This window comes from Aotus nancymaae, unplaced genomic scaffold, assembly GCF_030222135.1.
Source record: "Aotus nancymaae isolate 86718 unplaced genomic scaffold, 86718_ANA_hifiasm-v0.15.2.pri h1tg000011l, whole genome shotgun sequence".
In the NCBI taxonomy this organism is placed as follows: domain Eukaryota; kingdom Metazoa; phylum Chordata; class Mammalia; order Primates; family Aotidae; genus Aotus; species Aotus nancymaae.
In genome coordinates this window covers 32,459,038-32,473,010 of record NW_026988422.1, presented here as the reverse complement: position 1 = coordinate 32,473,010, position 13,973 = coordinate 32,459,038, and the positions used below count along the sequence as shown (strand labels likewise).

Sequence of the window (13,973 nt, the reverse complement as noted above, 5' to 3'; positions counted from 1 at the left end):
TATGGTTCTCTTGGCAATTAAGGATTGATATAGCATAGGGCAAGAATACTGACTCTGGCTCCAAGAATCTGGAGGTCAGCCTGCTTAAGTTCAACTCATGTCACTAAAGACTCTACCCTCACTTTTTTGATCCCAGTCGAGCAGGTGATTGGATTCCTATTGACAGATGCTCTGAACACCTGATGTTACAAATTATAACAGGGCTTACTCGCCATACGGAAAATATGTTAAAATCAAAGTGATGATTGAAAAAGGGGGTATCAAAAATGAGATGTCTCTCATACTTAGAGATGTCAGGGCAATAACAGAAAATACTTCTTTGGATCTCAAATCCTACAGTTTGCTAAATGCAAATGCATAGGCAAGATTCACTGAGTTGGATACTAGAATGATGTATCAGTTATCACCACATAGGCTTAGTTTCTTCTAAGGCATCTTAATAGATAAAACAGAAAATCTTCACTCAATATGACCTTATGAGACCGCTTAGTACGAGAGCCCCATTCTGAGATTCTGAGGAATAATTCTGGTTCATTGCTTGAGTGACCAAATGCAGATGTTTTGACATGATAAATCAGCTCCAACCAATATCCCCTTCCCACTGCCTAAAATATTAGCCCAATACTGGGACAATCCATCACAAAGTCAAAGCAGAGCAGCAGCTGCAGGGTGAGTAAGACTCCTGTTTTAGTGGGGGACAAATCCCACCTCATCCACACACCCTGACCCTCCACCCAGCATTCTTTAGGATCACTTTACTGCCTGAGAGTCTCTAAGAACCACAAAAAAACCCTCGTTTATGTTGATGATTCATATTTATCTCATTAGAAATTAGAACTAAAACATTTTTAAAATAATTATTAATCATAAATTAGTTCATACAATAATTATTACACATAAATATAAAGATCATATTTTTTGAAGAGAAATCCTATTTTTTAAAACAAAAAAAATTAAAAAGGAATGGTATTGTTTTACATTTTCAAAATCTTTTTAATGTCTGAGTCTATATAGACATCTGGATGCTCACAACTGCCTGGTGTTCAATCTGTTTTACGATGTTTTGCTGAATTATAGAAAGAGAATCTGGCCTCACATAAGTGGGTGGTTGGGAAGGAGATACCCCAAAAAGGGTTTGAAGACCACCAGCATTCTTGGGCCACACTTGACCAAATAGAGCATTCATCCCATTTCAGAGGTCCTGGTGGGTTCTGAGATGGGCCTTTGAAACAATTAGAGACATTGGCTGAGAATGTTGGGGGAATAAAGCAGGAGATTTTTCCTCCTCTACCTATTTCTGAGATAATATAAGGTTTGGGGCTGTTGCAACCATCTTGCCAATATGTAAAGGACATGCCTGAAAATTGAACCAAGATAGAGCAGCAAGGGGTATGAAGAAAGAGTAACTGGGTTCTCTTTTCATCATCTGAGTTCTGATAAGCTGCTCATTAAGCCATAACTGTCCCTTATTGCTTACAACAGTTTAACTGTACTTTCAGATTCTTAGGTCATGAGAAAGACCAAGTACTTGGAGGGGAGGTGTTTCAGGGTCCTAAAAATCAGGAAAGAAGTTATAACGAATTTAAGATAGAAGTCCATGTTCTGTTATTTGTTCATTTTAATATGACAAGCATTTTTCTATAGGTTTCCTTGAGAAAATTACTTTTGAACAAACACTTACAGGGGATGAAGAACTTAGCCCGGCACATGCAGGTGGGTGGGCTAAAGTAGCCATGAGGCAGGCACATGCCAGGTGTCCTCAAGGAACAGCAAAAGGTCAGGAAACTAGAGGGGAATGACTGAGAGGCAAAAGAATAGAAGGTGTGTCCTGAAAAGTGTGTAGGAAGATAGATTACTTTAGGGCACAGGAGATTGTAGGGATCCCAGCTTTTATTCACTGAAATGCCAAAGTTCTACAGGTTCTGAGCAGAGCTGCAGGACCTGAGTTGTGGTGTAAAAGGATCACTCTGGCCACTGTGGGTGGTGAAGGTGAAAGCAAGGCACAGTGACAAGGTCTTGCAGTTCTGCCAGAGGGAGGTGTTGGTGTCTTTGACTTGGTGGTTGCAGTGGAAACAGGAATTAGTAATCAGATCCAGGCACATTTTTAAGGTAGAAACAACAGTCTTTTCCGAGAGATTAGCTGGAGTGTGTCAGAGAATGAAAGCATAAAGGATTACTTCAAACCACTTTGGTTTTCACTGAAAACGATGGAGTTCTCTTCAACTGAGATAGGAACTGGTAGATGAGATTTTGGGAGAAGTTCAGTGTTTCCACTTGGGATGTAAAAAGTCTGCAACATATATGATACCTCCATGTGGTGTTATCAAATAACAAATTGGATGCAAGAGTCTATAGTTCAACCAAGAGAGCTGGGCTGAAGATTTGGGATTGGTTTGGGAGTTGATGGCATTTCATCCATTGATCCCACTGATGAAAACCAAGAGATGTCATATGGATCAAGAAGAAGCCCACCACTGACCCTTAGGGAGCTCCCACAAGATTCCAGGGGGAAGAGGAGGGATTCACATAGGTGACAGAGAATAAAAGCCCTGTAGGGTGGGGAACAGGCCAGGAGATAGAAGTGTCCTACGCACTGAGAGGCAGCCTGACTATCTCCCTTGAGGGCACCATGACTGAACTTATGATGCTTTTTAGCCCTGTTTCTGTCACAGGAAGCTCATTCCCAGATCATCCCAGGTGGAGGGAGTGATACTATGTTAAATGCTTCTGATAGATCAGTAAAGTAAGAATGGAAAATTGACCCAGACAGAGACTGGGGCTGGGGGGAATTGTCTCATTCCAAATGTCAGGGATCCCTATGATTCAAATTATTGGAGGACAGGAGTCTGGGCAGAGGATTCAGGAGATTTTCAAAGTTCTTGACCTAGAGAAGACAGTCTTGTCCAGGAGGTGAGAAGAAAGAGGGCCCACCCTGGAGTCATATTTTCCTCCCAGAGGAGGGAGTGAAAAGGAGGAGAGTAGAGCATGTATGTCTCCCTTCGCCTGAGACACTGGTCCTACTTTTCCATTACCCTGGCTCCATACTTCAAATGAACTGTGTTTGTCTCTATCTCTCCTCACTTTTCTACAGACTCATCAGATCAACTCATCAACTCACTTAACAATTCTTCCGTCCCTCTCAAGCATCCCTCTCCAGCACCTTCCTTCTCTCTAATCCCCCTCTTCTGCCCTGCCCTTTCTCATGGAGACCTCTACAGATTACCTATTCTATTTCCTTCCTGGGGCTGCTAGAATGAAATACCACAGACTAGGTGGCTTATACAAGAGAAACTTATTTTCTCACAGTTCTAGAAACTAGAAATCCAAGGTGTATTAGACACAGTTCTCTAGAGAGACAGAATATTAAGGATACACACACACACACATACACAGATGTGTGGGAGTTTATTAAGTATTAATTTACAGGATCACAAGGTCCTACAAGAGGCTGTCTGCAAGCTGAAGATCAAGGAGAGCCAGTCAGAGTCCCAAAACTGAAGAACTTGGAGTCTAATGTTCGAGGGCAGGAAGTATCCTTCACAGGAGAAAGATGTAGACTCAGGGAGGCTAGGCCAGTCTCTCCTTTTCCTGTTTTTCTGCCTGCTTTATATTCGCTGGCAGCTGATTAGATTGTGCCCACCAGATTAAAAGTGGATCTGCCTTCCCCAGCCCACTGACTCAAATGTCAGTCTCTTTTGGCAACACCCTCACAGACACACCTGGAATCAATACTTTGTATCCTTCAATCCAATCAAGTTGACACTCAGTATTAACCATCACACAAAGTAAAGCATCAGCAGTTCTGGTTTCTTCTGAGGCCTCAGTTTATGGCCTGCAGACAGTTGCCTTCTCGCTGTGTCCTCACATGGTCACTCCTCTGTGCATGTTCTCATCCTGGGTGTCTCTTGTGTGTCCTAATCTCCCCTTCTTATGAGGACACCAATCAAACTCGATTAGGGCCCAACCTAAAAGCCTCATTTTAACTTAATTACCTCTTGAAAAGCCCCATCCTCAAACACTGTCACTTTAGGAGCTACCAAGGGTATGGCTTCACATATGAATTTTGGGGGAACACAATTCATTCCATAATACCTAGAGTCCCACCTTGCTTTTTATTTCCACTTAGTCCATATAGAATCTTGAAGAGAAAGGCATATGTGAACAATTCCAAATCTACCATTAATTTTTGTGGGAGCTTGGCAGATCACCTCATCTTTCTCTCAGTTGGAAAAGGAGAGGCTTAGAATAAAAGAGTTCTCAACCTCTTTCCAGCTCAGATCTCTGTGTTCTTCAGAGTTCCTGATGTGGGTGTGGGTGTGGGTGTGGGTGTGTGCCTATGCGTGTGTTTGTCTGTGGCAAACTCTCTGCAGAAAATGTAATGTCCTCCATATCTCTGTACTGATAGGTCCTGAAAGTCAAATATTCTTAAAATATCGTGGATTTAGATAAAGTGAAATATTGTGTGATTAAATTTTTGCTACATGCAAATTGCATAATTACTTTAAGACTTTCCAACAAAAACTAACCAGTTTTATTGCAGGGAATGACCAAGGACTATCCCTCAGAACTATCATTCAATTGTCCAATGGAAAATATCAGCAAGCACAAACGACTACAGTAATGTCATGCCTCTAGATCAGAGGACTGCCTAGTATGCTAGGAGAACCTGTGAGTCAGCAGACATTCACATACTGCATCCCATCCATATCTGTGTCTAACAAGGTTCCTTCTGTAACCTACTGTTGGTCTCAGGAGAACAAGAGGCATCAAACTCATTAAACCTAACATGAAGATTTATTTGGCAGGTGCTAAACAGTCAAAATGTCCCAACACTATTCACTGTTTTTGTGTCTTATGGTTTAACAAGGAGGCTTAAAAATAAAGAAGAAACCACCAGCACTTTGGTTCACCCATTTCATACAAGGCAATTGGGATTCAAACTCACAAAGGTATGGTCCAGGGGGATAACACTCTTCTCATCTTTACTGAGATGGCACACGTGTTCACCCATGCTCAAGATGCTAGTGATACACCAGCAGGCTTATTATCTGCTGCATTCATAACGGGTTTTAGTGTTTCCCTGGTGGAACAGAGCAGGCAAGCTCCTTGTCTGAGGTGACGTGGTTGGTGAGTAGCAGAGCTCTCATTCTAACTCCCATGTGTCCCTTCATAAAGGCAATGTGCTTTATACAGACGTCCAAACCTGGCATTCTCTTAAAACTGCAGAAAATAATGAGTTAGGACCATGACTAGCTAATTATGAATGAATTTTCCTCCTCCTACAAAAAATTATTAGCATCAAGAAGTCTTTGGAAGCTGTATGGGATGGAGAATGATACTGCTTTTGCAGGCCATTCTTGCACATTGCATTACCTCAGATATATGTGACCTCTGCCCAAAAAAAGGCCAATAGGAAATGATGAAAAACTGGCAAGAAAAATTCCCAAGATATCTCTAACAAGGCCTCCATGCAACAGCCTTCCTCAGGGAGGCCCAGCCACTGACCCACCCTACCTTCCATGTCCATGATAATGGCAGGGTGACCTGCTTGGAGCAGTCTTCAGTAAGTGACTACTTGAAATGCCGTACTGCAGTTCTCCTCGGTGATCTGTAAGAGGGATTAAGGGACTCCCCTGTGGCTGCATCCACAGCCATCAAACCTACCTTCACTGGACCACACCAGTCTCTGCTTGGTTTTTCCAGATGGTCATGGCCCCAGGCTTGTGAATCATGTCTGAGTTCCTCTGTTGTTTTTCCAGGAAGCCAGCATCCTAAGGCTAGTCCCTGTCTGACAAACTGACCCCTCCAGTTACCTCCCTGTATATGCCTTTCCATCACTGCACTGATACCCCAGGCCCAGACCATAGTTTCACCCTCAGTCCATTGTGCCCTACCTGCTTATAAAGGTTGACTAACTGATTTGTATCATACACTTAGAGTTAGGACTGGAACGCTCAAAACACTGTCCATAATCCAAGCACTGTGCCAAGGAAGTTTTTGTTTACACAAATGCAAATGTACACGATGTACAAACTCTATTTCCTGTGAGTTCTCAAGTCTCAATGGCCACCTTCAGTATAACTGTTACATGCACTGGGAAGCAAAAAAAAGTGTGTTTTTACAAATAAAAATTGCAATAGTCTAGTACCAAACCCGCACTATCTCTGAGGTATGCCTACACTATGCAGACATTAAAATAGAATGAGGTATACTCTTGTTACTGGTGTGAAATATGTCTAAAATACATTGTTAGTGGGAAAGAGGTAATGTAGTAGAATGTTGCGTATAGAATGTTACTATTTGTCGGGGGGAAATGGGAGATAAACACTAATCTATATACATGTCAATGAGCTTATGAATATAGCATGTAGCTATGCATAGACAGTAAAAGGATATCAAAACACTGCAAAGTGTTGCACGTGGAAAAGACAAATAGGATGTCTTCATCCTTTTCGCTACATTTGCTCTCCCAATGTTTGAATTTACCTCTGCCATTTGTATGCACAACATATCTGTATATGTAAAAGAAAAATCAAACAGCCTACCTCACTATAGCCCTTTCTGAGTCTGCTAAGGAATGGTCCCTGATAACAGAAAGTTTAAGGAATGAAGCTGTGAAATTCAACTGTAAACTAACCTAGCGATCCGGCATAGACTTGACCAGAGCCCGCGGCAGGCAGGCGGAGAGTGGGGCAGCAGTCCCTCCTTCCCCGCCCTGCCCTCCGGCACATCCAGCCACTTCCGCGATGGAGAGCTCGTGGCATACAGCAGGTGCTCATTATTTGAAGGCCGTTTATTCTCCTGCTTCCTCGGTGGTTAAGGAGGCTTTTGGAAGCTCAAGTCCGTCTCAGCTAAGAACCAAGAGACACAGCTCTGGTGCCTCTCGGCCCGCGGGGTCTCGGAGGCTCAGCGTCCCCTGACGACCACCGTGGCGGCGGCTGAAATCGGCCCCAGCACTTAAAGGGCCGCACCGGAGGAGCTGCCTCTGCTCGGCGTCCTCCCTCCAGGCAGCTCTTTCCAGCGCGGTGCAGGCAAGTCTAGGAGTTGTTTCTATAATGGAAGCGGGGTGGCTCGGTAGAGTGGCTTCAGATCCCCTCCCAAGAGCCTGTGAGCCGCCATCGGGTGATGAGTAGACCTTATTCTATTTCAATGTCCGCATAGTACAGACATTTGCTGTGGGAAAATCGGACCCGTGAGCCCAGAGAGCTTCATGCCGGCCGGGAAAGCTTTCCCGAAGCACAGGCTTCCCTACACCAACACACACGCGCACACCTGCACACCCGCACACGCTCACTCCCCTAGCCTTCCTCCACTCCCTCACTCCTGCCCAGGAAGAAGCGGGGAGCTGAGGGGAGAGGCGGAACTAGCGGTGAAGGGCGCCAGGCCGGAGCCCGCGCAAGCCCGGCCTTGGACCTCGCAGCAGCTCCTGCCCTCTGCTGGCTGGAAGGCGCACTTACACCTTCCAGGGCCGCTAGTGCAGCTTTGCCGCCAAAGACGCTCAGCCGTTGGAGCAGCTGTGAGGGAGGCCGCGCACGGGCTGAGGTCAGAGACGGGTGAGGATTTCCCCCCCTCTCTGACCTCAGCCAGTGGTCTCCCTCACAGCTGCTTCGTCGGGAAGGGCTGAAGTTCCCACAGATGAACAGGGGTTGGGCCACCAGTAACTTGTCACATGAGGAGTGGGGGTGTCTGCACACCTTGGTGAACCTGCCAGTGGTGAACCTGTTGTGGATGGAGACAGCGACATCAGCATCTGGTGAAGGCTGTCCTGGAGCCCAAATCCGTCAGTGACTCTGACATCTCAGGGACAGTGTGTGGCGGCCATAGTGCTTTGCGAAGTTGCTGCCGGGAGTTATGCAGAAACGTCTTAGGATGTTCAGATCCCTCTTAATTAAGGGTTTTAGTGCTGTGAGTATTCCCGCAAACGGGTCCCTGTATTACGATTATTTTGCAGTGTTCATAGGGCCTCCTGGGGCTCTTGATTTGAGGAGCCTTATTCAGCAAACATTTCTTGAGTACCTATGTGCCAGGCGTGGTTAGAGGTATGTGGGAGTCATCAGAGAACACAGGACATACATACAAAAAAAAAAACTCTGCTTTCACGGAGGTCACATTCCAGTGACCTAGACACATAACGTGTACTCACACACAATAAACATATATGTAAATTACACAGACTGTTAAGGTGATAAGCTCTATGGAAAAAATAAAGCAGAAAGGAGAATAGGGGGAGCAATGGGTAGCTTTTTTTTTCTTTGAGACAGTCTGGCTCTGTCACCCAGGCTGGAGTGCAGTGGCCCGATCTCTGGAGTGCAGTGGCATGATCTCAGCTCACTGCAACCTCCGCCTCCCAGGTTTAAGCAATTGTTGTGCGTCAGCTCCAGAGTAGCTGGGGTTACAGGCGGATGCCACCACACCCAGCTAATGTGGGACATGGTAAGTCTGAAGGGTCTGTTAGACCTCCAAGTGAAGATGTCAAATAGACCATCCGAGGTACTAGTCCAAAGAGAGAGAGCTGGGCTGGACGTATGTATTTGGGAGTTGTTGGAGAATCAACAGCATTTAAAACCTTGAGACTGGATAAGATCACCAAGGGATTGTGTGCAGATAGAGAAGAAGACCCTGACTAACTCCTGGGGACCTCCAACATCAAGTTACCGGAGACAAGAGGAAAAATGTGTGAGGAGCCTGAGAACGAAAGGCCTGGATCAGTGGCTCACACCTATAATCCTAGCACTTTGGGATGCCACGGCAGGTGGATCACCTGAGGTCAGGAGTTAGAGACCAGCCAGGCCAACCTGGAGAAACCCCATCGCTAATAAAAATACAAAAACTAGCTGAGTGTGGTGGCAGATGCCTATAATCCCAGCTACTCAGGAGGCTGAAGCAGGAGAATCACTTGAACCCAGGAGGCGCAGGTTGCAGTGAGCCGAGATCACGCCATTGCACTCTAGCCCGGGCAACAGAGCAAGACTCAATCTCAAAAAGAAAAGAGAAAACAAGGGCTGAGTCTGAGGTCGTGAGGTAAATACACAGCTATGAGTCAGACTCTGATATGTCTTTTTTTTTTTAAACAAAGTCATGCTGTGTGGCCCAAGCTGGAATGCAGTAGTGGGATCACAGCTCACTGCAGCCTCAACCTCCCAGGCTCAAGCAATTCTTCATGAAACCACAGATTTGATGTATTGATTATTCATTCACATTAAAATAAATATATAACAATAAGCACTTTAAATGAGTATCTGTGTGCCCTAACATCGGTCATCTCACTTACCATCAGCTGTACATGTGTCATTTTTTCACATACAGCTTTTTCTTCAACTTTAACTTAAAAAATTCTACCTGGAAAATGTTTTCACAGTAAAGGACCCAAGGACAGTAAAAAAAGAATCCTAATGCCAAAGATTTGGTCATATTTATCCAATTCTGTTCAAAAGAGAGGTTAAACAGGCAGGCTCTATATACACATCATTGTGAAAATGATCAAATGGCTTACTAGGACAGCTGCTCATATTTTTCATGGAGTTAACAAAAGAAGTAATTCTTGTTTTTTCTCTTTGCTCTGATTCCTTGAATAAAATAGTATATTAAAAGGTGATTTCCAGCCAGACATAGTGGCTCACGCCTGTAATCCTATAATCCTACCACTTTGGGAGGCCTGGGTGGGGGGATCACCTGAGGTCAGGAGTTCGAGACCAGCTTGTCCAACATAGTGAAACCCCGTCTCTACTAAAAATACAAAAACTAGCCAGGTGTGGTGGTGCATGCCTGTAATCCCAGCTATTCAAGAGGCTGAGGCATGAGGATCCCTTAAACCTAAGAGGCAGAGGTTGCAGTGAGCCAAGATCACACCACTGCACTCCAGCCTGGGCAACAGAGCAAAACTGTCTCCAAAAAAAAAAGGAAGTGATTTTCTGGGAGTCTCTCTGAGTCCACTCTGGCTCAGGAGGCTGGTCAATTCAAAAACAAACAAAAAAGTGATTTTCTCTGTCTGAGATTTAGCAAGTGTTCCCAATAAATAGGGGCCAATTGTTGGGGTCCGTGAGATCGGCACGTCTGCCAGGGGTCTCTTGACCAGCAAAAGGGTCCTAATACCTGGAAGAGAGAGTGCGCGGAAGAAAAGAGAGATAGAGAAAAATGGGTCTGGAGGTCTGAAACAAGCTGTGCTCAGATCAGCGATTTATTCTTTGTGCACAGGAGCTTATATATGTTTTTTCATACAGTGACTGAGGTAGGTCCCATTACAAAAGTTTTATCAGGAGGGAACAGAAAATTACAAAGTAAGCATGGAAGGGGGTAGCATACAGGTTTATCTAAAGATCGCTGAACCCAAAACAAACAAAAGATTCTTATCCTATGAAGATTCATATTCTTATCAATGACTACAGTTACAGTAAATAACATCAAGGCAAGCGATAATCTGAGGGGTAGCATTTTTCTAGTAACATGTGAGCGATCACGGGATTTAGTGAATGCAGGTAAACAGAGTCATAAAACCAGCCCAGAACGGGAACTTCAAGAGACAATAGTCTCGTAAATAGTCACGCAGGCCTCACCCAGACATGCCATTAGCTCAGTGGATCAAGAATAGGCTTCTGAAACTCAGGCCTCTATCACTTCCTTCTTTTTTCCTCAGCTCGACTGCCCTCAGCGTGGGGAGAATATGTCCGGGCTCTAACTCCTTGATGGCGGAGACACGGAGGGGTCTCTACGCTGGTGGAGTGATCCCCATAGCCAATGACTAACCTATCTCAAGTCAACCAAACCAGGACTTGGTAAAAAGGAAGATGAAACCTGTTTTGTGGCCTTTGCTTGCTAGCCACCCCTAGTCTATAGAAGAACTTCCAGAGACTTAGACAGAGGCATGATTTTCCTCAATTTACATGATAGTTACATTACCAGCAAACTTTGCATTTTAAAACCATGCAAAATAAAAGGAGTTAGGGTAGAAGCTCAGATGATTCTAAGCAGTTTTCTTTTCTTTCCTTTTTTTTCCTCCCATGCAACTCTAAGCTGTTTTCTTACCTACATCAGTAGCCAAAAAAAACAGTGATAAGTTATGTAGGTCACTCACTAATTCTTTATTTTACTTTGCTATACTCTGAGCACACTTGTCCACTATCCATTAAATACTAGCACTGATCTCCTCCCCACTTATTATAGTTACCAAAAATATCTCTAGAAATTTCAAAACCACAAAATCACTTTTAAACCTGCTCTAGAAGATGAAAATCTGTGTAACTGTATTTCCAGTACTGTGTCATTATGTGATCAAATAGGAATAGCTCAAATTGTATGTCAGCCATATCCTCACATCCTAGTGGTATATATTTGATTTCCTAAGTCATCTTCTTTTTTTTCTTTCTTTTTTTTTTTTTTTGGAGATAGAGTCTCAGTCTGTCTCCCAGGCTGCTGGAGTGTGCAGTGGCGCCATCTTGGCTCACCTCAACCTCCACCTCCCTGGTTCAAGTGATTCTCCTGACTCAGCCTCCCAAGTAGCTGGGACTACAGGCACGTGCTACCATGCCCAGTTAATTTTTTTTTTTTTTTTTTTTTTTTGTATTTTTAGTAGAGACAGGGTTTCAGCGTGTTAGCCAGGGTGGTCTTGATCTTCTAACCTCGTGATCTGCCTGCCTTGGCCTCCCAAAGTGCTGGGATTACAGGCAGGAGCCACCACGCCTGGCTTTTTTTTTTTTTCTTCCCTAAGAAACAGGGTTTGTCTATGTTGCCCAAGCTGGTCTCAAACTCCTGACCCCAAGTCATCCCCAACCCTGCCCCACCTTAGCCTCCCATAGTGCTGTGATTACTTGAGCCACTATGCCTGGCCAATCTTCATTTATTTTTAAGAGACTCTAACAATGTTCAACTGTTTATTTACACAACATACATATTCCAAATTAAGCAATATGCCTGGCTTTCTTCTAGGCACTGGGGATACAAATCTGAATAGGGACAATTTGTGCCCTCCAGCCCCACATTTAAAGAACTGGAAGCTTGCAGGCAATTACGATACACAGAGATAAGTGAGCACTCATAGAGTTTTTTGAAACCTGAATGGCATAACGCACACAAAATGTTCCTGTAATACGGTGAAGTTAGTTCCTTCCCATTCCCTTTGAATTACATAAAACTGGCAAAAGAGATCCCCAGGACATCTCTAACAAGACCTCCTATGCAGCAGCCTTCCTCAGTGAGGCCCAGCTACCGACCCACCCCACCTGTCCTGTGCTCAGGGCAGGGGTGACCTGCTCAGTAAGTGATAACCTCAAATACCTTGCTGCAACCTTTCTTCAGAAGCATCCAAGATAAGGAGGAAAGGACTGCTTTGTGGCCCAGATAGAATCAGACTATCTGTATTGTTTGGTAGAAGGTGGTATTGAGACATTAATGCCTTGTTTCCAAAAGAAAGTTCATGTCAGCATTGTGTTACAGTTGAATGGACACTAGACTGAGGTAGAGCGTCATTTGGCAGGAGTGGAGTCCTGTTATTTGCCTGTTAATGGGCAACAGAAAGACAACTAACACTGATTGGAAGGAGAAGCGGGGAGAACCAGGAATCTCCTTTTCCCTCTGCCCTGTATCCTGATCCTGCTGTCCCAAAGGAATGTCTGATAAATCATATTCACTGCAGCCAGACTCAGGGCAGTGAGAGTCCATGAAGGATTCTAAGCTCCTTTGTCTTTGAAGGAAGTGCAATCAAAGGAGGGTAAAATCCCTCCTGGAAGGTGTTCTTTCTTGTCAATAACCAAAAAGAGGACTCTTCCCCTTTATCACCCCTCGCCCAGCTGCTGCTACCCTGAAAAGACCTAGGTGCATCCAGAAAGAGGTCTTTTAATAAACACGGTTTAAATAAATCTCTGATATAATAAGTAGCCTAATGCAGAAATCCCCAGTTCAGACTCGTGGTGCTTGCTACAATATTATAAAAAGTCTGTGGCTCTGGAAAGATGACGTGATCCCACTGTAACTCCCTGAGATGTCATGAACTAAGGAATTCTTTTCCCCATCTCTTCAGATATCCAGTTCTACAATTTTGCTGGGTTTTGTTTTTGTCTGATGTCCCTTACATCCAACCTGGAGCCCCACAATGTATTTCTTTCCACTCAGATCACACCAGTTAGCCACTGAACTCTATATCTAACTATTCACACTGAGATACAAACAAAAGTTAACCGTTTACATGCTTGGTTTTTTGGGGGAGTTTGTTTGTTTTTGTTTGTTTGTTTGTTTGTTTTTGAGACGGAATCTCCCACTGTGGCCGGGGCTGGAGTGCAATGGCACAATCTCAGCTCACTGCAACCTCCACCTCCAGGGGTTCATGCAATTCTCCTGCCTCAGCTTCCTGAGTAGCTGGGATTACAGGCACACACCACCACACCCGGCTATTTTTTTGTATTTTTAGTAGAGACGAGGTTTCACTATGTTGGCCAGACTGTTCTCGAACTCCTGACCTTGTGATCTTGCCTGCCTCAGCCTCCCAAAGTGCTGGAATTACAGGCGTGAGCCACTGTGCCCAGCCTACATGCTTGATTTTACAAGGTCAAGAGAAATTCTTAACCTAGTGATGACTTGAATACCTGAAATATTTTTGAAAAAGTGGAAGGAACTTAGAAATCTCTTCCCTTGTCTGCCATATCCACTTACTTACTTAAATTGTTTGTAAGACAATAAAACATATAAAAGCAACATTTTCCCCAGGCCAATCATCTGTCTCCAGCTTCACAATGATTAGCCTACATCCCTATATTCAGATTTCCCTATAATTAATAATGTTGCATTTTTACATTCACCATCCTGGAACATTAAATCTGCCTTGGCTTAGCTATGCTAGTTTGCACTTGGCCCTTCCTGATGGTCACGGTCCAGGCTTGTAAATTATGTCCAAGTTCCCAGGCCTGGGTGGCATGGAAGGTCCTAATATTCCCATCAGCCTCAGCTCATGCTGCTCCATGTTGCCTGGCTTTTTATCCTCAGAC

At 44.3% G+C, this 13,973-nt stretch overlaps 1 protein-coding gene across 3 annotated transcripts in view; it reads right to left on the bottom strand.

Moving 5' to 3' along the window:
• Window positions 1-7,320, bottom strand: part of RNASE1 (ribonuclease A family member 1, pancreatic) — a 58,050-nt gene extending 50,730 nt beyond the window's left edge. Inside the window, exons 1-2 of one of the 3 annotated variants that reach the window (XM_064374809.1) lie at window positions 6,638-7,320; window positions 5,515-5,608 (exon numbers count right to left, since the gene is read on the bottom strand). The gene's annotated coding sequence lies outside the window, so the exon portion shown is untranslated. The other 2 variants (XM_064374810.1, XM_012465895.2) reach the window with 2 other exon arrangements.
• Between the last annotated feature and the right edge of the window lie 6,653 nt (window positions 7,321-13,973).